The sequence below is a fragment of the Mercenaria mercenaria genome, chromosome 7, assembly GCF_021730395.1.
Source record: "Mercenaria mercenaria strain notata chromosome 7, MADL_Memer_1, whole genome shotgun sequence".
NCBI classification, from domain to species: Eukaryota; Metazoa; Mollusca; class Bivalvia; order Venerida; family Veneridae; genus Mercenaria; species Mercenaria mercenaria.
In genome coordinates, this window is record NC_069367.1 from 2263653 (window position 1) to 2279248 (window position 15596).

The 15596-nt window shown below is 35.8% G+C and overlaps 2 protein-coding genes across 2 annotated transcripts in view; one reads left to right on the forward strand and one right to left on the reverse strand.

Annotated features, from left to right (window-relative positions):
• LOC123555179 (uncharacterized) overlaps window positions 1–15596 on the reverse strand; it is a 202738-nt gene that overhangs the window by 147400 nt on the left and 39742 nt on the right. The window contains exon 2 of the mRNA XM_053547369.1: window positions 12604–12684. The gene's annotated coding sequence lies outside the window, so the exon portion shown is untranslated. The remainder of the gene's footprint in view (window positions 1–12603; window positions 12685–15596) is intronic.
• LOC123555138 (centrosomal protein of 63 kDa-like) overlaps window positions 1–15596 on the forward strand; it is a 214065-nt gene that overhangs the window by 39229 nt on the left and 159240 nt on the right. The window lies entirely within an intron of this gene.

Sequence of the window (15596 nt, forward strand, 5' to 3'; positions counted from 1 at the left end):
ACGTCCGCTTCGAGTGCGGGACGTTGTGGGTTCGATCCCAAGCCGCGTCATACCAAAGAAGTGAAAAATGGTAGCAGTAGCTCCCTTGCTTTGCGCTCAGCAGTAAAAGGGAAACTGGCCTCTTCTCACATACCCTCGTGGCGATGGAGTGATTAATATAAGTTTTAGAACTTCCTTCACAATCGACCTTAAATAAATTATGTATAAACTAAAATAAATCAAACTAAAAATTAACATGCAAATGAATAGTGTGGTTGACAGCTTTAGTGTTCAGCTGAAGACCACCATGAAAAAAAGGACAACAGTTCATTTGGAACAGCCGAGTTCAAAGAAAGTAACCTTACCAAAAACATAAGGTTACAACAATGTATATATGGATGTTGAAACAATAATCATTGACAGAAAAAAAAGTCCATGAATAAAATATTACAAACAGCCAACAATGACACAATATTAAGAAACAAGCGTTCTTGAGTTATTGCCTGGAAACCATTTTAATGTTCCTGGTCACTGTGAACTTGACCTTTGACATACTGACCTCAAAATCAACAGGGGTCATCTTCTGGTCATGACCAACCTCCCTATCAACTTTCATGACCCTAGGCCTAAGCGTTCTTGAGTTATCATCCGGAAACCGTTTTACTGTTCAGGGTCACTGTGACCTTGACCTTTAACATACTGACCTCAAAATCAATAGGGTCATCTGCTGATAATTACCAACCTCCCTATCAACTTTCATGATCCTAGGCCCAAGTGATCTTGAGTTATTATCCGGAAACCGTTTTACTATTCAGGGTAACTGTGACCTTGACCTTTGACATACAGACCTCAAAATCAATAGGGGTCATCTGCTGGTGATGACCAACCTCCCTATCAACTTTCGTGATCCTAGGCCCAAGCGTTCTTGAGTTATCATCCGGAAACGGATTGGTCTACATACCGACCGACCGACCGACATCTGCAAAACAATGTACCCCTCCTTCTTCGAAGGGGGGCATAAAAAGAAACACACTTAAACTATTTTCGAACGTCTTGTCAGTGGTAAAAATGCAATTGGGAGGCTTTAACTAATTGACTGTCTTCTAGTTTTGATGCCTACAGTGTCCCACTAAATCACAACCCCACCCACTTAGCTCAGTAAAAAAGTGCAGGTCTACGGATCGCGAGGTGGTCGCGAGTTCGATCTCCGGGCAAGGCGTATGTTCCCCGTGACGATTTGATTAAATACATTGTATGTGAAATCATTCATCCTCCACCTTTGATTCAAGTGGGTAAGTTGGCAGTTATTTGCGGAGAACAGGTTTGTACTGGTACGGAATACGGGAGCACTGGTTAGGATAACTGCCCGCCTTACATAACAGAAATACTGTTGAAAAACGGCGTTAAAAACACTAAATCACAGAATTGTGTTAACCAAATAAAAGTTATCTTCACCAGATGAAAGCCTTATGCAGATTTTTGTCAATAGAATCGTTTAGTTAAACGAAGAAAGAGATGTTTTAGAATCATGTTCAATTATGAAAAATGGATCTGTTTCCGTAAACAAGCTTGTTCTTGTAAAGTTCAATATGATTTGTTTTCAGCCGGATACAACATTATCCTAAAATAATTATACATGAGGACATGCTCATAAATCTATGTCCTTCCTGAAAGTACAGATTTTATGCTAAAGTGCGCATATTATTTATGTATATGTGGTTTGTCTGTTTTAACAGCGTACAATACACGATATATATAGTATGATAGACTAACTAGGTAAAGTTCGGATTATCTGGTTTTATCGGTGTAAAATGAAAACGTTTGTAACAAGAGGGTCATGGTGGTCCTGTTGCGCTCAGCTTTGTGTTTCGTAAATAGCATCAAACGGTGCGGCATTGTTCAGAAAGTTTCTGGAGAGCAAAATAAGGGAAGAGCCTTGCACCAGTTGTTTTGTCGAATCGGATTATCTTTGGCTACTCTGCAACCCCTCTCCCCGCCGCCTATCTCCGTCACATCATCCCCTATGGTAACCTCGTTTGTCGTTTAAAAGGTTTGCTGTTATATGTAAGTCACGAAATAATCGTGCACAAGTTTTCTCATTCTAAATAATTATCCTGTGTATGCGATTTCGGCATCTTTCGGTCATAGTAGAAACAACGGTTCCGGAGAATGCCGAAGTCGCATACGGAAATTGCCGATGGTCGTTACGGGTCCACTTCGACTTGAACGAGCTCTATGTCCTGTAAAAAGTTGATAAGATTCTATCTCGACGTTAAAACTGACATTAATTCGAAAAGTAAATAGTTAAATTCAAAATAGTATTACAGTATGAGAGCAAGGATACACGATTGTAAATCTTAAAATATACTTAATGCAGCCTTAATCACCGTTAAGCATATTTTGTGGTTTTAATGTGGACAACCACGTACGAGGTTTTTACATGAATCTAGAGGATTAGATACAGTCAGTGAAAACATTTTATGATGAATAATAAAACACCAACGTAATATGACAATATATAACTCAACTTCAGTTTGTTGCGAACATAAGAGTACATTTCTGCATTTTTTCGTCAATGAAATTTTATCATTTCAGCAGTTATACCAAACTTTTAAGTTTTTATGGTGGATTTATAAGTACGATTTTGAAAAATCCTCTTCAACATGAATTATGACTGTAAGATAAAAAGCATACATCGGGTATATATGCACTTTTGTCATCTCTTATCTGGGGATACAGGTGAACTCTACATAGAAATTAATGTATGAACTGGGTTTTTTTTTTCACTGCCATAACAGTTTTTTTTTCTTCTTATCTACGATCTTTTAATGTTAAATGGCCGACAGAAAAATAAGTTAACCGTCATTGTATCAAGCGTGAACTGTGAGCTTTTTTCATTAATCTGAACAAAGACAACAATTCCGTTCCAGGACCGTAGTGTCACCGACACCAAAACTGACGTCTGGGTACTTATGAGTACAGGTGTAAATAATTGACATTAACACACAAAAATAGATCATACAAGAGGAACAAAACAAATAAAGGAACTCAGTGGCGCACTGTCCTGGAACGATCAGTGCCAAAACGCCGATCAATAGATAGTCGGCAATGTCCGTATGATTACGCACTCTCGTGATGCACTTCGTCATTCTTCGGACGTAACTGCTTTTAAACGTTCATGTGGTTTCCGAACAAACGGAGAATGCCGGAATTGCATTACGTAAATTGCCGAATTTCATTACTGGCCGCTACCTTAATTTTGAGCTGGGACTGGACTCTACATGGCATAGGTGGCTATTTCGGCATGTGAATGGGTTTCTTGTAGGATGAAGTGTTGGTAATCTATATGTTATCATTGGGTAAACATTGCTTATGTAGTTATAGCGGTCACTGACCAGTCCATGGTTTAAGGACGGTGCAAAACAGTGAACAATACTAAATAATACTGTAGAGAACCCGTCCGCTTAGCTCAATAGGAAAAGCGCAAATCTACGGATCGTAGTGTCGCGAGTTCGATCCTGGATGGGACGTATGTTCTCCGTAACGATATGATAAAAGACAGTGTGTCTGAAATCATTCGTCCTCCACCTCTGATTCATGTGGAGAAGTTGGCAGTTACTTGTGGAGAATAGGTTCATACTGGTGCAGAATCCAGGAACACTGGTTAGGTTAACTGTTGAACAACGTAAACCTAAAACAAACAAACAAAAAAACAATACTGTTGGTGGGGACCAGCACAGCTGCTACAATCTTCTTTTTTATTGTCATTTTTCCTGATGAGGCGATGACAAATTATTTTGGCTTTGCTGTGAATATGATTAATATGGACTGACCAGTTTAGATCCTTTTACATTGTCACTCAAATCAAAGGTACTTTTAACATTCATGTGTATATCAAAAGAGTAGTGTTTATGTTTGGATAGTCAAGAGATTAATAAAAGTTTTATGTCGTTTGTTTAAGAATGATTCTGTCAAATGTTGGTAGTTTTTATTATATTAAAACTGATATATGGTGATAGTGCCATGTTGATATTAGTTGTAAACGAGCATACAGTCAAATTCTTCGAGTCATTAAAATATAAGCCTGTATAAGTCAAAATGTTAAATCAATGGGAAGCTATTAAACATTTCTCTCACTGGAAGATAAAAGTTCTTGCACGGCAAAAAACAGCGTTATCCTTAGACAATGGAAGAAAGAAAAGAAAAGGAGAACCAGAGAAGGAAAACAAAATTAGCCTAGAAATGTTCATCCAATTTAAAAGTCAGTTCTGTCGTGACCATCCAATTTTCTTCCAGGGTTACAGGTGGTATAGGGAAAATTTTAAAATTCTTTAGAGACATTTTTATGATATTACGCTATAATACAATATTATAGTATTTAACTAATGAACTAAATCGATTGCTTCTTAGACGGCTTGGGATCGTCTGTAAGATAATCACATGGCTGTGTTACACTTGTCCAATGCGATATTCTTTAAAAGAAGAATTTGCTTTTAGTTAAGACGTATTACCTTTTATGGGTCGGGAGGGGTAGGGAATTGCCTCATTTCCATATTGGAATAATGAACGTGAAGATCTATCTTAAATATTATTATTTATCTATTTATTTATTTTTGGGTAGGGGATTGAGAGGGGGGTGGGGGGGGGGGGCGTTGGATTTATTTATTTGTTTGTTTACTTACTCATTTTATCTTACTTTTGGGATGGTGGAGTGAGATGGAGTGGAATAACCTAATCTCTGCATTGTTATCCTGACTGCTATCTTGAATATTTTTGCATAGGACATTTCTTAGTTATAAATAAGTCTCATGCTACACTTTATTTATTTTTATATAATTCTAATTATTATTATTATACCAGATTTATATAGCTAATAAGAAGGAATGTTGAGTTTTTCTATTCAAATGAATTAGATTGATACACACTATACTGTAGGATAAGCTCAATATTATCAAGACCAGGCTAATTTAAACATTATTATGTTTCATCTGTTATTTTCTGAATTTGGAACGGAAGTACATGTATCATGGGCGTAGGAGCGAGTTTAACTTTGGGGGGGGGGGGGGGCCAAACCTTTTCGACCGGCAGTTTGTGGCGGGGGGGGGGGGGGGGGGGGTTAGCGGCAAGGTATCCTCGGTGCATTATTCGTGACAAAGACTCAAAGCCTTGTACAGGGATTAATTGGGCCATAGGCCCCTCAAACCTTTATGTTTTAGCAATCATTGATTGTTCTAATTAAGTGTGCCATTTTTTACATTCTTCTGTTGAAGCCCTGGACATACAATCAATTAGCACTGCATTTGTCTAATTGTGGTATAAAGTTGTGGAAATATCATTTCCCTTGAATGGACAATGAAAAACAAAAAAATACATAACGTTTACATGCGTAAACAGGCTTAATAGTTAGGCCTACATTGATTTTGCAGACGCTCTAACCGGAACTGTAGTGATTGCGCTCAATGATATATTATTTTTATAAAATGTAAACAATTCTTGGCGTGGCGCGTACAGATTTCAGTACTCACACTACGGAAAGATACATTTTTAGTCTGAATACAAGGGAAGGCCAAATGCAAATCAGAAATCAGGTTGAAAAGAATTATATGATGCTAAGTAAATGTTATATTAAACTGCAATTTATATCTCTTTTCCAAAATATTCGGGGGGCCAAACTATACTTTGGCCCCCCCTCTCCTAGCTTTGGAGGGGCCTGGCCCCCGCTGGCCCCCCCTGCTCCTACGCCTATGTGTATATCTGTTTACAGGCTATGCAATGTATATGGTACCGTGTATTTTGGTCTCATTTAAAGACAAGAGTCTAACGAACCACAAACTTAACCTTGAAAACTGAAGTTTATTTTAATAGCATTTTGACATCTGACATGAGTGTACTTTATCTTTGTTTTCAGTATTATTGATGTATCTTTACATTGTAATCGGAAATGAGGGCATAAAACAACACTATAATCATACCATTTTAGGCTGTAATTTAAAATGCAAATTAACGTTTAAATCGGCGGATGGTCGATTTTACGCAAAACAGATTTGACACACGGATTTACTATCTAGAAGACTAAGAGATACAAAGCTGAAGATGTATACTAACATTGTTGATAAACAGGAGGGCCATGAAGACCCTCTTAGCTCACCTAACCCATTTTTTGACCCATGATGATCTAGTTTAAAACTTGACTAATGTTTCATAAACACCAACACTCTGGCCAGGTTTCATGTAGATCAGGTAGAAAAGTTTGCCTTTAGAGCGTAAACAATGTTTATAAATGATTTGACCTAGTGACCTGCTTTTTATTCCATTTTCTGGAGCAAAATATTGCTTCTTATGAAAACTACTAAAATTATTCTGTGTTTTTGCCATTACAAACGATGAGGAACGAAAGTTCCAGCATTCACCAATGCCATAAATTGGTTCTGTAAATAAAATATGCAAGCTTATATTGTCATTCAGACGGAGAAAATTGCCTATCGCACGCACGTATCACTGACTGTCTGGTACTAAATAATTGTGACAAATGCTGTTCGTGCCATACGGTGTGTGTCTGCGTGCATGGCGCGACATTCAGTCAGTAAAATTTATTGTATCCAACGGCAGCGGTTTGTCACGAACAGCATCTTCTGTGAAAAGCGAATAAAAGTAGTGGTATCATAGTGACAGTCGGTAGTTTCCGTTCAAGTACGTTTTTTTCCGTATGTGATTTCGGCATTCTCCGCTAATTACGGAAACCATTTCTCGTATGAGATATAAATAGCAGACGAGAATAGACGAGACTGAAATTTCCGAATGCCCTTTGCCCAAATTGAATTTTACGGGTCCACCTACTAAATGAAAATCAAAACATAACGTACCTCTACTTTCTATAGAGACATTGCCAGATGTTTCGAGCTTATCCTGCTTAGTAATGAATCGACTAAAGAAAGTAAGCCCAATTTTGTGTTTTAGTTTATGAAATATCAATTTATGTCAGTTGAAACAAAATCTGCAATGGAAAAGGCTAACAACGTTTGTTATTACGCAATTTTCTCAATAATTCTTACATTTCTGGTTTGTTCATAATACTGCCGTGAGAAAAAAAGACCAGGACCTGTCGGCCAAATGTATTTCTACATTGTGCGCCTTAAGGCGTAAATGTAATAGTTTAACAGACAAAACAAAGTAGTTTTTATGTCAGTTTTAAACTGATTAGTTTGAAAGGGACTAATAATTCTAGATGGATTTCAGTGCTCAAGCACAATTATTAGACTAGCAGTACGTTTCACACGTGCATTGCTTGTGCATTCTTTATCTGCTACATTTTGTTGCGTTTGATTTTTGGGTGCTTGTTCTGTTACTACAGAAAAACAAAACAATTTAAATCAAAGAGCGTAACATTGAAAAATAACTTTATTGCCACTGGCTGCATCTTAACTAATTTTTTTGAAATTTTAGAAGTTGAGTGTACCATTTACGCGGTTTTCCCGTTGTCTTTGTTAGATACACATGGACCTATGATTTGTTTATATAGCATACTCAACAAAAACAAGGTTAAAGATATACCATGTTCATTCTTCTCTAAAATATCTATAGTTAGATATTAACTTTAGATGTGAAAATACTCTTTAAATGTATTTAACTTTGCTTACTAATAAAAGTAACTGTGTCTGTAGGGATGCATTTATAATTAAATTATGTCACGTATAAACTCAGTTGATTAAGAAAAAAAAGCTGCCAGTTGCGTTAGTGATAGCATACATTTACACAGTGCTTAGCTATAAATCAATGAAGTGTGTACTAGTCTAAATCTAGCATAGATCACTGTATTACACACAAAAATGTTTATTTTAAATTTGTACAGACACTGTGCAAAAAAAAATGTGTACAGTAATTGTTTGTTTAAAATTTGGGCACAACACTTGAAAGAGGCACATTGACAAAATGTGCCTTACCAGTTACTCATTGTTGATTTTGTAAATCTTTGTGACAACTGCTGTTTGTTGAGTACCGCTTGGTGCATATTGCATTTGTATTCGCATGTGATAAGTTTACCAAGCAAGCAGACGACAAACGTCATTGTATTCCTCGGCAAGACGTAACGCTTACCTCATATATCCTGAGAGGAACGCGCGCCTTACTTATGTGCATTGCCTCAATATTTGTCAGACAAATGCACCTATTTGACAGCAAACACTATTGGCTGCACAGCGCTCGGAGTTTGTCTGCACATATCATATACTCATTGTATCTACGTGTTTGAAGCTATTTTGGAGGCAATTATGTCTTTTTAATTTCAGCCTTACAATAATTGTTTCCTAGGCAACGGTTTTGTCAAGAATAATATCATCGTAATTGTATAGTAAAGTAAAATGTACATTTACCTTTCTTGAAGCCAAAATGTTGCTGAACATTGCATGTAGCTATCACGTGTAGTGTCATTACCTTATCGGATTTGGTACCAGATGCATGTAGTTGAATTCTCTTCTTAGACAAATGTATAATTTGGTGGTTTTAATACTTAGCTCTGTTCTAAAAATCCTTAAAAGTCACATAGTAACGTTCATATTAATGTCTTAAAAATTCAAAAACTGTTCATTCGGGGCTTCTGTAGTTGACAGGTAAATACAGTCGGCAAAGTACGTATTTCCGATATGCTACTTCGGCATTCTCCGTTTTTTTACGGAAATCCATGTTCGCGTTGAGCTATAATTATTTTTTGTCCAAAGAATGCCAGATTGCCTAATGAGATTACGTAATAACGTGACGGAAATTGCCGAGTTCGGCATTCTCCGTTTTTTTTACGGAAATCCATGTTCGCGTTGAGCTATAATTATTTTTTGTCCAAAGAATGCCAAATTGCCTAATGAGATTACGTAATAACGTGACGGAAATTGCCGAGTTCTGCATTTTCCGTTTTTAACGAAAGCCATGTGAACTACATTTACGTACGAGAAAAGCCGAGAATACGTAACAACCCGGAAATTGCTGAATGTAAGTACGGGTACACTATTTCAGGATAGCGGTATGAAAATATATTTGTAACATTGAGAAATTTAAATCAATAGAGGTTTGATTTTTCTTTTGTCTTGGTTCAGCTTTTTAACACTTTGCTTTCCCTGATGAAGATTAACAAAAAAATGTAAAACTAACTAAACATACTGTTTTTATATTAGTGCTGTACTGTAGTTTTTTTAACATTAAAGTATTATTAAAACGTTTGGAATCTTCTTGATTTGCGTCTTTAGGGAAAATTACGGTTCCACACTCTGTGATCAAAATGCCAACAGATGCTATTCTTTTGTGCTATTTTCTCATTTAGGATGGTAATTTTTATTTTGTTTAGTACAATTTAATAATAGCATCTTTAGTTTTTCCTATAGGACAAATTTGGTTCCACAGGCTTGCATATATAGGCACGATGTAATTAGATAAACAGGCAAAACTTCAATTAAAAACTGGTTAATAAGAATTTATTTCCCTAAGGACTAATAATTCCAAATGAATTTCAGTTTTCAAATAAAAATTCGGCACTGTACACTATACAGGGAGTAGCAAGTACAAATGGCGTATGAGCAAGTACAAATGGCGCATGAGGATACGGCACACTAGACTTTTAGAAAAGGGGCATAACTTGAGTGAAAATGAAAGACCTTTACGCAATGCTAATATTTGAAAGTATTATAAAGGCAGATATTAGGACTGTGAAGAAATCATTCTTACCTTTCTATAATCAGAAGTAGGCCATCTGTAAAAGTGCACTTAAAATTCTAAGTACAAAGGGTCATGTTTAATACAAAAGTTTCATGTTTAAAGCGCAAACATAGAGGTATTCAACCAAAAATTAAAGATGTTGGTACCAGAGTTATGGCCCTTTTCACATATTATATAATTATTATACATGTATTTCAGTTTACAGTATGACGTGGAAAAACTATTTCCTAGTCTACCCAAACCCTTCTAAGGCAGATGGTTGCTTATGATAAGCAGACATTTGAACAAAGAATCAGGTTTGGAAAGTAAACAAATCAGCTGCTTAATGCAAGTGGCTGCTTTATACAGGTTGACCATTTAAGGCAGGTTCAAATAATCATTTTGTAACTCCGGAAAATAGAAGGTGCGTCAAATCTTTTAAACGTAAAGATGGATGTGGACGCGGATGTAGACCCAGGCGCTTATTCATTTACCTATAAACTAAGTAGTTATCCATATTCATTATAACCTTCAGGAATTTTGTCATTGAGTATGGTAAAATAATTTGAAGGTTATTCCATACGAACAAGTTCATTGGTAATGTTATGTACCGTCACGACTAGTTGCAGATGTTCAAATAGGCCAGATGTGAGTGTATGATATGACACGCGCCAAAATGTACCTAGTATTAAGTATAGCGCGTTGACACATGCAAAATATTTGTAAGTAATCGTCAAAAGATAGCACTCGTTTACAAATAATGTTACCAATTCCTGTTAGCACTGGGCCAAACAGTCGGGGATACGACATTTATAGACAAAATACTATAAAAAAAATGTGTCAAACTTTATTTGGCTGTTTCTAAACAGGGCATTGAAGTCGATAGTGAATTTATATTCTAACATTATGGAGGCAACCCAATACATCCATATACATTTATCCCTTATCATGCTGGACACGATTGGTTCTGCCTTTTCGACCAGTGTAGATCATGATCAGCCTGCACTGTTTGCCATTCAATCAGTATCTTTTTGGTAGCATCCCTTTTACAGCTAATGGTACTGTCCAAAGTGAATGATGGACAAGTTATTTATAGAAATTTAGCAGGGTAAGGGTTAAGTGTACCTCCTGCATTGTAAATGAGAAATACTTCTATTTACATCATCTATTTAAATCTACTGTCCATTTAATCCAAGACAAAACCTTAAAAAATAAGTTTACCTATTTGAAAATCTAATACAAATACATATTTAATTTAAATTTATATCAAAACAGTTCCCATTTTTTTATAAAGTATTTACCATAAATAAATAGTTTTCACTCAGTGAAATTTATCAACAATGAAATATATCGTCTCTTTAATATACATTATATTCAGAAACGAGAATGTGATTTTAATTTTGTCTCTAATCAGTCACAGGAGTTTAAATATCGATCCGTTGTGACAATCGGCAATTTCCGGGCGATATCGTATTTCTCCGTACGCAATTTCGGCATTTTCCGGATGTTATGACGGCAATTTTCTGTTATGGCCGAAGGATGCCGAAAATGTACGGAATTTGCCGATTGTCATTACGGGTCCACTACCTTAAGGCTTCATACTTACAAATATTTGTCCAAGTGACTTTAGACTGTTCCAACAAATCGTAATCATCTAAGAACAATTAGGAATGTTAGCTATTAAACTTGTCCCGCATGTCAATTACATAGCCTTGCGTTTCCATGGTACTGAACAAGGAGAAAATGGACTCAGCAGAGGGAATACTCCAAGAGGTATAATTGCCTGGAAGTTCAGTTAGATCACATAAAACGCGATATATGGTCTTCATGTCTTAAGAGATAATTAAAATAAGTGCGAGTGGGATCTTATAAACTTAAATCAGGTGGGACAAACATGGGTCTTGATTAAATGATGGTAGTATGTTTTTGGAGTAAAAGACGAGAATTTGAAGACACACGTAAAACATTTTATGTGGGATTGAAATGAAAGAGGAGACACTAATGGAATGCAAATGGTGTTGTTTTTCGTGCCATTTTCCTAAAATAGCTTGTTTATGTATACGAGTTTTGCCCTGCAATTATCTGTTTTCATATTAAGTGGATATTTATTACTGTTATTCATACATAAATTTTAGTGGATGAAACGTTTTCACTTTGAACTATTAAACGTAGATCTTAATGAATAATTGCCCTGCACTAGAATTTGATTTAGAATAATTCTATGCGGCTAATAATTCATTCTCTAAATGACGTCGTTTTCCGGGAAAGAGAAAAAATTTGACAGATTTACATGTTTTTGGGATATTGATTAATTAATGTAATATTGGACCGCAGGTGGGGTATTCCATTAATTAATTATAAAATAGTAATCTGAAGAATAACCCCCACCCCACCATGTGAGTAAAACTCCAAATTATAACAGCCTTTGACAAATAAATCAAGGAAATAAAGCGTTCCTTTTCAAATCTGAAATAAAGACGTCTGCTGCAAATGTGATTCTAGATTCAAGCCTTGGACTGTCAAATAACATTAATTAAATGCAGTTGGAAGCACAGTTACAGTCACAAAAAAAATGAAACATGAAAAATTGTTATGAAAAGACTTCTGTGCTTAATGTAATGGACCGTAAAGCAATCGGCATATTACGTAATCTCCGTATGCAGTTTCGGCATTTTCCGTCTTTTACGGAAAGCCACGTGCGCCTTGAGCTATACTTCCGAAGAATGCCGAATTACCTAACGAGAATACGTAATCACACTGAAAATGCCGAGTGTCATTACGAGTCTACTACCTGTCTAACTGTAGCGTTTCGAACACAGGAACTGCCAGAAGGAACTAGGAACTCTGAAACTGAAGCATTGCATGTTTTCACAAAAGTGAAAAAAGTGTGTGAACCCACGTGGTATGTAGCGCATGTTTAGGCCGCGAGTAGATTTGATTACTGACCTGAACATGGCAAGTTTCCTGAAAGAAGACGCTTGGAACCTGGTAGTGCCGTTTAGGAAATTTCACTTGACAGCCTTTAACCTGAAAAGTAAAAAAAAATGTTAACTTATTTTTACAAATTGTCCCTGGAATCTGTGTTTGAGGAGTTTCCTTGATATAATTCGTTTTGATTCAATTCGTGTGTGTAATCTTATAGCCGCTAGTAATTTCATTTGGTGGAAAATGCAAGATACAGAAGCTGCTCCGAATCCAGAAGCTTCCCTGGTTCTTTTACATGCTAGGTGTAAAGCACCCAAACTCTCTTATCCCAATGTTTGTAATTCAATGCATTTTAAGAAGCGCGGGATTGAGCTCACGACCCCTTGTCTCGTAGCCAAACAGTGTTACCAATGGAAAGCTGCACAATTTCCGATGTTATCACCTGCGCAAGTTCAGGTATATAACTACTGGACAAGTTTCCAAAATTTTATTGTCTTTTTTTTTTGCTTTAAGCAGGCCATGTCACTCTGAAAATGAACTTTTTTTTTGAAAAAACAAAAAAGCCAAAATACTACACACAGTACGTGTTTCAGCTTTCAAGACAGGAATTCTACTAAAACAATTCATCTATATCCTGTGTGGTCGTAAGACGTGCTTTTCTGACTAGTAAAAGCAGTAGATCAAGAAGAAAGAAACAATAAAACATTCAAACATACATTGACATAAAGTTTACATAACAAGGTTATTACAGTACATTCCAAATGACTGCCTGCAAAATGTATAGCCCACACAGTAAACAAGTTCAGCAGTACCAGAATAGATCAAAGCAAGTAATTTCCAGCAATCCCATAGGATTTAACATATCCTTCTTTTATTCAACAAACGTCCCTTGTTATTTTCGTTTCTTTTTTGGAATGTAGATTCGTTCGTCCAAATTGATACATTTGTTTCGTTATTTTGTGATATAGGACAAGACCAAGAGGATATGATCGTATTTTAATTTTATTTTCCTGGATACTAGCATCTTAGCAAGTATTCAAATTTTCATACATTAAAGATATAGTACGCTCATTCTTCAGTGAAATATTTTACTAGATATTAATTTTAAATGAAACAATTCATCACTAAATGCATTCAAATTGACAAAATACGGCTGAAACCCGCTTATATCAAAATTCCGGCTATTTCGAAGACAGTTTAAAGTCTGTCCGAAAATACGTGCACAACAAATCATTTTATGTCGAATTTCGGTTATCTCGAAGTAAAAGCGCTCGATCTCGTGGAATTTGAGATACCGAATTTCAATTGTATACAAACTAACTGTTTATGTCGAGCTGCATTTACAATAAAATGTCAGCCATTTGCTTAAAAAACTACCAGTTTTTAAGTGGCAGTACACTTTCGTACGGTGTGTAGCTATACATGTATTGGTACTGTTTTAACACTAGCAAACAATACTGTTTTGATAATATACACAGAAATACCTGCTTGTTTTGTATATGAAATTTGGACATAGTATAACTTTAAAAAAGAGAGAAATAGAAACAGTCATATTTTTATGAATATTGTCACTGGTACATATTACTGAACCTTTAAAACTGGCACACGTTTACATCAAATCATGATGAAATTATCAAATCAAATCTTTTTACTGTCAAAAAATATAAAATATGTTACCATGACAACGAGTTATACGATACACTTAAAAAGTTGTTATTTTATATCTTGCGTGTAAATACTTTATATATCGCAGGGATAAGATTTTGTATCTAAGATTTTAATACCAGAAAAATATTTAAAATTGTTACCATATTTGTATTAAAAAATAGAACAAAAATGTAGATCTATGCCCATTTCTATATACATTCATGTATTTCTTCATGTAAAACGTGCATCTGAGAAAAAAAAAAAAAACAGATTTTGTTCACATTTGTTTTAGAAGTGGAACTGACAAAACCGGCAGGATAGTTGGGGGCTGGCTAAAGGCAATAGATGTTGCCTCAAATTGATGAAAATGAAATCTCCTGTACATAATTTATAAATGTTTTGCACATAAATCACTTCGGCATAAAATTAAATTAAAGTTCATTGCGCTTCAACGCTTAGCGTAAAGTTATGGTGGCTAATTTTTGCCATGCCGAGTGGCGAAGACACTGAAGCACGATAGCACAACAATTAGATAGATTTTACACGAAAAAAAAACAATGAATAAAGGTCGCCCACTTGACAAATTTATTTATCTAGTTTTCAAGTAATGTTGTTTTGATGCCCTTTACTTCTCGTTCTTTCGTTCCGTCGCCCCGCTTACACGACAACGTGACCATCCGACAATACTGAAAGTGTCGTGCTGTTGGAACAAAACACGACAACACGACATGTCGACAAATAAATGTGTGTAGTCAGCGACCTTTTGATGTTATTTCGCGTAAAATCTGTCGAGTCGTCGCATTTTCTTGTCTATGTCCCGTTAATGACACTACAGCACGGCGGAATGACAATTTATGTGGTTGTCTAATTGTCGTGCTGTGATGCTGTCGTGACAGCTTTCGCCCCGCAACTACATAAACTTAAAATGGCAGATAACAGCAACCGTACTAAATAAACATCGTCAAAATATATAATAGGAGTAAATCAGATATATTGACATGACTTGAATGCATTCACCATGCCAGGGATGGTATAGTTGCACAAAAATGTAACCTGAGATAGTCGTATACATCTTGGATGTTACCATCAATAAAACAGATAACATCTTAATTGCGTCTGTCTTTATATCCGGGTGGTGTATTTCACGTGTTTTATTTCCAACAGGTCTCCATATAACAGAGCACGGAGTGTGCACGTTAAAGGCCCATACTGTTTTTGAATATGACTGTTTCATTTTTTATTTTCAATTTTTGTTATGAACATAAAATTTAACAAGTAGTTGCTAAATCCAGTTTTAGAATTGTTTTATGGTTTCGAATATCTGATTAACCGGAGCAGAAATAAGTACTAAGTTCACTTCTGTCGAT